This window comes from Chiloscyllium plagiosum, chromosome 6 (genome assembly GCF_004010195.1).
Source record: "Chiloscyllium plagiosum isolate BGI_BamShark_2017 chromosome 6, ASM401019v2, whole genome shotgun sequence".
In the NCBI taxonomy this organism is placed as follows: Eukaryota; Metazoa; Chordata; class Chondrichthyes; order Orectolobiformes; family Hemiscylliidae; genus Chiloscyllium; species Chiloscyllium plagiosum.
This window is the reverse complement of record NC_057715.1, coordinates 83129434-83138654: the sequence shown is the minus strand read 5'-3', so window position 1 is coordinate 83138654 and position 9221 is coordinate 83129434.

Genomic DNA, 9221 nt, shown 5'->3' with positions numbered 1-9221 from the left:
ATCGATGTCACTGGCAAGACCAATCTTTGTTCCCCATCTCTAATTGCCCCTAACCTGAGTGGCTTGCTAAGCTATTTCAGACAGCAGTTAAGAGCCAACCACTGTGGGTTTGGAATCACATGTAGGCCAGACCAGGTAAGAACAGCAGATTTCTTCCCAAGATGACATTAGTGAACCAGATGGATTTTTATGACAAGCAACAACCATAAGTCTACTTTTTCATTCCAGATTATTTTTTACTGAACTCAAACTGCACCACCTACGAAACTGGGGTTCCAATCCATGTCCACAGAATGTTAGCCTGGGGTTCTGCCTCCAATAAAAACGCTATCCCTTATTCCCAGTTTCTCCACCTCCACTGCATCTGCTCCCAGGATGACAATTCCACCACAGAACATCCCAAATGACTTCCTACAAGACTGCAATTTCCCCTCCCACCTGGTCGACAATGCCCTTCAGCACATCTCATCCACTTCCCGCACTTCCGCCCTCGAGCCCCACCCCTCCAACTGCAACAAGGACAGAACCCCTGGTCCTCACCTTCCACCCCACCAACCTCCAGATCCATTGCATCATCCTCCACTATTTCTGCCACCTACAAACAGACTCCACCAACAGGAATATAGTTCCCTCCCCACCCCATCTGCATTCCATAAAGACCATTCCCTCCGTGACTCCCTTATTAGGCCCATGACCCCTACCAACCCACTCTTTCGTCCCAGCACCTTCCCCTGCCACTCAAGAATTACAAAACCTGCACCCACACCTGCCACCCACCCTTACCTCTGTTCACGGTCCCAAAGGATCCTTTCAATCTATCAAAGATTTAGCTGCACTTGCACACACATCACCTACTTTATCCATTTCTCCTGATGTTGTCTCCTCTATTTTGGGGAGATAGGACTCCAACTTGCGGAATACTTCAGAGAACATCTCCAGGACACATGCATGAAACAATCTAACCACCCCATAGCTAACACTTTAACTCCCTATCCCACTCTGCCAAGGACATGCAAGTCCTGGGCCTCCTCCACCACCAAACCCTTACCACCCATTGCCTGGAGGAAGAACGGCTTATCTTCTGCCTTGGAACCCTCCAACTACACAGGATGAATGTGGGTTTTACCAGTTTCTTTATTTCTCCTCCACCCACCTTATCCCAGATCCAACCTTGCAACGCCTTCTTGAACTGCCCAGCCTATCCATCTTCTTTCCGACCTATCTACTCCACCCTCCTCTCCGACCTATAACCTTCACCCCCAACTTCACCTACCTATTGCATTCTCAACTACCTTACCCCCAGCCCCACCACCACCCCCCACCCCCATTTATCTCTCAGTCCCCTTGAGCCACCCCTCATTCCTGATGAAGAGCTTATGCTTGAAATATGGATTCTTCTGCTCCTCGGTTGCTGCCTGACCGGCTGTGCTTTTCCAGCACCACACTCTTCGGTTCTGAATTACTAGTCCAGTGACATTATTATTACAACACCAACTCCCACATCATGGTTGAACTGATAACCCTCAGCTTCACTTTTCCTGCCTGTTCTCAATGACCCTTGACTCCCTGACTCATTAAAAGCCTCTCAACGCCAGCCTTGAATAAACTTAACAATTTAGCCTCGACAGTACTTTGTAGTGAAGAATTTGACAGATTCACTACCCTTTGCAAGAAGAAATTCCTCCTCAACTCTGTCTTAAATGTGCAACCTCTTACTCCTAAATTTTGCTCCCTGGTCCTAAACTTTCCTAAAAGGGGAATCAACCTTTCAACATCTATCCTGTTCCCCTAAGAATCATATATGTTTGATAAGGTCACCTCTCACTTTCCTATATTCTAATGAGTATAGGCTCAATTTGCTCAACCTCCTCTTAAATGACCGTCCCTCCTTACCTGGTATCAATCCCAGTGAACCTTTTCTGGGCTTCCTTAGATGCCACTACCACTATCATTTTCCTTAAGTCATAAAACCAAAATAGTTCACAATATTCCAGTTATGGCATGGCTTGTGCCTTGTAGAGTCATAGAGCCATAGAGGTGTACAGCATGGAAACAGACCCTTCAGTCCAACCAGTCCATGCTGACCAGACATCCCAACCCAATCTAGTCCCATCTGCCAGCACCCGGCCCATATCCCTCCAAACCCTTCCTATTCATATACCCATCCAAATGCCTGTTAAATGTTGCAATTGTAGCAACAGCCTCCATCACTTTCTCTGGCAGCTCATTCCATACATGTACCACCCTCTGCATGAAAAAGTTGCCCCTTAGGTCCCTTTTATTTCTTTCCCCCTCTCACCCTAAACCTATGCCCTGAGTCATATTTCACTCCCTTCAAATTAGACTTCAACTGGCGAAGGAGCAGTGCTTAGAAAGCTTGTGATTTTAAATAAACTTAGCATCATGTGACTTCTGACTTCAAAATAAAGGCCAATGTTCCATTTGCCTCCCATATTACCTGCTGAAATTGGATGCTTGTGTTTTGTGATTCATGGATGAGGACCCACAAAACCCTCTGTTCTATAACCTTCACATTTCTGCTTTTTACAATATATATTAATGATATAGAAGATGGTATTAATAGTAACATTAGCAAATTTGCTGATGATACAAAGCTGGGTGGCAGGGTGAATTATTAGGAGGATGTTAGGAGATTACAGGGTGACCTGGACAGGTTAGGTGAGTGGACAGATGCATGGCAATGCAGTTTAATGTGGAAAAATGCATGGTTATCCACTTTGGTGGCAAGAACAGGAAGAATATTGTGTGCCGTTCTGGTCTCCAAATTTGAGGAAAGACATTCTGGCTATTGAGGGAGTGCAGCATAGGTTCACAAGGTCAATTCCTGGAATTGCGGGACTATCTTATGTTCAAAGATTGGAGCGACTGGGCTTGAATACCCTTGTGTTTAGAAGACTGAGAGGGGATCTGATTGAGACATATAAGATTATTAAAGGATTGGGCACTCTGGAGACAGGAAACATGTTTCTGCTGATGGGTGAGTGCCAAACCAGAGGACACAGCTTAAAAATAAGGGGTAGGCCATTTAGGACAGAGATGAGGAGAAACATCTTCACCCAGAGAGTGGTGAGTGTATGGAATGCTCTGCCCCAGAAGGTAGTGGAGGCCCAGTCTCTGGATTCATTTAAGAAGGAGTTGGATAGAGCTCTCAAGGATAGTGGGATCAAGGGTTATGGAGATAAGGCAGGAACAGGTTACTGATTGAGGATGATCAACCATGATCATAATGAATGGTGGTGCAGGCTTGAAGGGCAGAATGGCCTACTCCTGTACCTATTGTCTATTGTCTATTGTCTGATGAACGGCTTATACACGATGGTCAATTCTCCTGCTCCTCAGATGGCATTTGCCATGTCTGCTACATCCTGGCAGTGAATGTGGTGGAGAATGGGGATGAGCAGGACAGTGAGTGTGGTGGAGAATGGGGATGAGCAGGACAGTGAGTGAGGTTGAGAATTGGAGGTGAGGAGGGCAGTGAGTGTTGTGGAGAAGGGATGGGGGTATGAGAGGTGTGAGCCAGGCAGTGATTATAGTAAATCATGGTTGATCTGATAGTCTTACTTTCCCAGCCAATGCATGCAGATTCCCTTTGCCTCCTGGGTGATTTTCTTTTCCTCAAAAGCCCTCAAATCTTGTTGCCCTTCACCTTATAAATGTGTCCCATTATTAGACACTTTAACAGGGGGAGCAGCTGCTTTCTCTTCCCCTGTCCATGTCCCTTGTAATTTTAAACACCTCAATCTCCACTCTCAACAAACAACCCAGCCTCTCCAGTTTCTCTAAACTGTGCCATTCCAAGCAACATCCCCCTGGTTCTCCCCTGCACCCCCTCCATCCAGTCATATCCTCCCTGTAGTGTGGCAACCAGAACTGAGCACAGTGCTCTGTAGCCTAACCAAAGTTTTGTACAGATCCAACATAACCTCCCTGGTCTGATAATCTAATCGCCAAGAGTAATAAAGGCAAGTGCCCTGTATGCCTTCGATTAACCTGTCCTGCTGCCTATGCACTTTCATACCTTTCAATGCATTGTCTCAACCAACTTTGATGAAGAGTCACCAGACTCAAAATGTTAACTCTATTTTCTCCCCACAGCTGCTGCCAGACATGCTGAGTTTCGTCGGTAATTTCTGTTTTTGTTTCATATCTCCAGCGTCTACAGTTTTTAGTTTTATTTCAATGAGAACATGGCTGTTCTGATAATGCTCAATTTCACTTTTCTGTCATTTCTCCATAACCTTTCCAGTCTTACACTATAGCACTGCCCTTCTCTTTATCTTCGATCCACCTCTCTATTTGTGTAAACATTGTTAGATCTCTAATTTTATCCAGTCTGGCAATGATTAGCAACCTAAAATTTTGGGTGCTTTCCTCCTACCTTTTATTAATTAACACTTACCTTTTCATAGTATGTGAGCATTGCTGGCAAGGTCAGTATCCTTAATTGTCCTTTGACTAAATGGCTCACTACAGCATTTTAGAGTCAACTATGTTTCTGTGGATCTGGAGTCACCTACAGGTCATAAGACCATAAGACACAAGCAGAAGTAACCTATTTAATACATTGAGTCTGCTCTGAGATCATGGCTGATCTGATGGCCCCCATTTCATTTTCTTGCCTTTGACTAATATCCCTTGAGTCCCTTACTGATTAAAAATCTGTCTATCTCAGCCTTGAATACACTTAAAGCAGTCTCGTAAAGATCAGCCAGTGGGTCCCCATTTACTGAGTCAGGTTCCAGGCCCAAACATGGTCCCACCATTCTGGCAGGGACTGATTGAGGGAAATAGTGGTTCCATGACAACTTTCTGTGGTAAAAACTTCCACAGATTAGGTGAAAATGGATTCCAAGTTTCCTTCCCTAAAGTGAACCAGAGTGGTTTTCTCTAATGACAATTATCTCCATGGGACTAGATGTATTTTCTACACTTTTTGGGCTTAATGGTGGATTATAAACCATTGCACCAGTACAACAGATTGTGCCTCTGGATAACTAGCTCAGTGACATGACCATGAAGCCATTATCTCCCTCAGTCAGTCCCTGCCAGAATGGTGGGACCTCGTTTAGGCCTAGAACCTGACTCAATAAATTGGGACCAAGTGGTTGATCTTTACTAGGGAACAATAATTATCATCCTGCTTCCCATCTCCCTGACCAGTTAGGAACAGGATGATGTGCCAATTTGTCAAGGAAATATTTCTAATTAAAGGCTTGAGTATGAGTGTTCACCAGCGCCTGAGTCTTTCAGACTGCAGCAACCACAGGAAAGGAGAGGAAACCTGGGACAGATGTCATTCACTCTTCACCAGAAAGTGCAGGATCTGAGAGGGTGCAATGGGATGAGCTATCTCAAGGATGGAAAGTAAGCAAGGATGGATGAAAGCAGCAGTGTGTTTTAACCAGGAGAGAGTACAGCAAGAGAACCAGGACCGCAGGAAGGTGGGAAATGTGATTGGCTTAGCACTTTCCAATACCAAGCTACACAGTCCAATTTCTCCACCATACTCCTGTACAATATGCAGAACAGCATATAATCAAAAAGTTTAAAATGTCCCTATCTCTCTATATGTACAAAGAAAATAACTGCTTAGGTGAGTAATTGTATTAATAACTCAGATGCTAGACTCTTGCAATAATAAAGGAGGAGTCACAGGTAGGTAGGGTAGTGAAGAAGACATTTGGAATGCTTGCCTTTATTGGTCAATGCATTGAGTAAAGGAGTTGGGATATCATGTTGCGGTTGTACAGGACATTGCTGAGGCCACTTTTGGAGTGATGCGTTCAATTGTGGTCTCTCTGCTGTAGGAAAAATGTTGTTAAATTTGAAAGGATTTACTAAAAATTTAAATATGCAGCTCAATTTGTAAACGTTTGAAAATTTTGTGAAAATATGTAAACGTTACATTATCATTAGTCTGAAGGACGCTCGAGTTCATGCTGTTGATCCTGTGAGAGGTATTTGACCGACTAGTCCTTGTATTCAACAAATTTGTTGTAAAAAGGACGTTGCGAACTACAAGTCCCAGAATGCCCAGCTCTCTGTCTGAATCAACAGCAAAGGAACGCCAGGGGTCGCTATAGATTTACCAAGTCATACACTGATAGCATGCAAGAGACCCCTCCACATAATATAGGGTTGGGCTAATTGTTAATATCATTGTTGTTGTAGAAGAAAAGACCAGTTCATAGATTATGGCAATTAAGAAGGAGCACATTTCCAAAATACATAGTAAATTGGTTGTTACGGTGAAATGATATATGAAGTTAGCTACTATTAAGAGGTATGGTTTCAAAATTCACGACTACATGTTGCAACACGAACAGTCTGAAGATTTTATATTAAAATCTGATCAATGCTACTCTACTTGCTTCTGGGATTTTATACCTAACATATCAAAATTGTATTTATCAAAGCTAACTTCTGAATTAAATGTCCCCGATTAATCAACACATAGCTAATATAATTCTGTAGGTATTAATTATCTCCTGTTGTATTCGTGACTGCATCCACTGAGGTATATCGTCAAAATATAGCAGTGTTATTGACGGACTTTGAAAAGTAGCCTAGTATTTTTCACGGATATTTCACTTATATTGTACATTAGCTACATCGAACCAAACTATCATCGACATTTCTACGCATTCTATATCGCTTTAACAACCTCATGTAATTTGCGAAAAAAAACCATATAACAGAGAACTAAAATGAAATGACACAAGATGCAGGGACCTTGTGGGGAGGAGACGTTTTTGTTCTTTTTGATTAAGACTAACACGCCCCCTTCTGGGATCCTACAAAACAAATATGCTCGTTGACATTGTATAGCCAACCCATCGGAAGCAAATGTCTGTTCCAGTACCCCTCCCCAAATCCCAAAGCCCCAGACACGGCTCTATCAATAATAATTAAACCCGAATTCAGTAAAAAAAAACACTTTAACCTGATGAAGTAGATTACACAAATATCTCACTTTCCCTTGAGATTTTCAACAGGATTGCCCTTATTTGGTGGATGCACTGCCAATTACATTCTCTGACATGCCTGACATGCTGTTCCATTCAGTTTCATTCGGACTTAGACCGCCCTGGATTTCATGAAGAAAGAATTCGATATGAAGAAAACAGTGTGGAATTGGAAGCCGGTCGGCGAGACCCCATTGAGTCTGGATATTCACAAGTCACATTGAATTCTTATTGCACTCTGAAAAATGGACGCACAGCAACATTTTAATTTCTGCAAAGGCAGAAATCCAGAAGTGTCTGGAAACTGGTGATGACTAACTCAAACTGCTTTATCTCGGTCCACTCAGGGATATACAAGGATAGTAGGGGGTTTGATGTCAGCTATCAAAGTTCCATCAAGTAGGAAATAACTCTGACACCGTGAGAAGGAAGAATATGTCAAGTACCCTCCCCCAGATGATCGGCTGCCCTCACTCCTGCACTTGTCCAGTCTACGGGACCTCGCCACTGCGAAAAAAAAACACTCAAGACGTTAAAGTACGCGTATGAACTCAGTTCATTGCCGGAGTATTCTGCACCGTAAGGTATTCAGATTAACAAAGGATAAATTGGACCGTAACGTGAGACGATCCCGGTAATCCAAATGATCAGAATTACTTTTTTTAAAATAAAAACGCTTCAGATTTGTACCAATACTTTCATGTTAAAATGGGATTTTTCTGTACCTCAACGTAGACATGCTAAGTTATAAAGTCACGTTTCCCCTTTACGCATTTAGGTTAGAGTTCGTAAGGACTGTTTTGAAACATACACGTTATTATTTTAATTCGGTTTCTATGAGGTACAGTAATGCACACCTTTTGGACAATCCTGTCTCAGGAAACAGGTCATTGTATTATGCGATTCGACAATGGCGAGGCAGTAAGTGTTCATTATTAGTAAGTGCGTCAGGATCCTGAAGTGTGCCATTCAGCGTGCTATATTTATCTGCTATTATGTAACATTTACACAGCTGCAGTTACTTTATCCACTAGACTACTGATAATCGGGGCAGTAATGAAAGAGCGAGAATTATACTTAAAGAAAATGACTATTTGTTCGTGAAGACGTGAGTGCCTGCGTTTTATTGTGCCTCTCCGCCCCACCTCCTCCCCCCACGTATGCACACACGCTTGATCACGTTAAGACTCCCATATAGAAATAATACGAAACATCCAGCATAAAGTACAAACTGTAATCAGAACACCAATGTTAATGTAGTGACCCCTGTTTTACCCTTAAGCTTGACAGATGGATAGAAACACAAGCATCTCTTGGTGATACCTAACCACCTTACAAAAACAAGGGCATTTCTCCCTCAGTGCCATTCACAATGGGTATACAAAAACAGACAGCACTCAGGGAGCTGAAGTTCTTACTCTTGGTGCGTCATTGCTTTCTAGCGCTGCACATTACCCAAACTATTGTAATTGGGCTAATTGTCTCTCACGAATGGGAGCTGCTGTTTTCATAGGTTATAGGATGCATTTAAGGTCACGCCCTACGTGTAGCAACAAATTATAGGATTTTGTACCTGGCCCCATCTACTACTGTAGTTTGTTGAAATTCGCAAGTTTTCATCAAAGCATCCTAAAATATCCCCTATATAGCTTCAACCAAAATGTTCACGTAATTATATGATAATAATTAATTCAAATTTGATACTTGAACATGAGAGCATCGTCTTTTAAATGTGCTTTGTAAAATCAATTTTATATAGAGCAATGTTGATCATTTTGAATTCACAATTTAGATTGTCCGATCTTTCTAATTTCACTTATTACATTAATTAATCCAGAATGAATTTATGAATCGTACACTGTAATAATTAGTAAAGACAAACGGTGACTGGATTTAGTACATTCAACAAGAGCCTTTTTAAACGAGGCTTTCGTTCAATAGAGCAGGCATTCCTTTAGTAAGGACAAAACTTTAGGATCGTCACTATAATGCAAACCTCTTGCAAATAAATTCATGGCACCATAATCTACAAGAACGAGAAATAGAGCAAGCAACTTTGACGTTTGCATTTTCAATATGAGTGAAAATTTCTATATAATGAGCGAAGGTTTGGGCTGCATTGGCATTCTCCAGAGTATTCGCTTTTCATATCGTCCCAGATTGAAAGAATGTTGCCAGACAAACATTTTTTGAATGGTCCATTTTAGTCAAACTTCAACAAACGTCCATCATCGC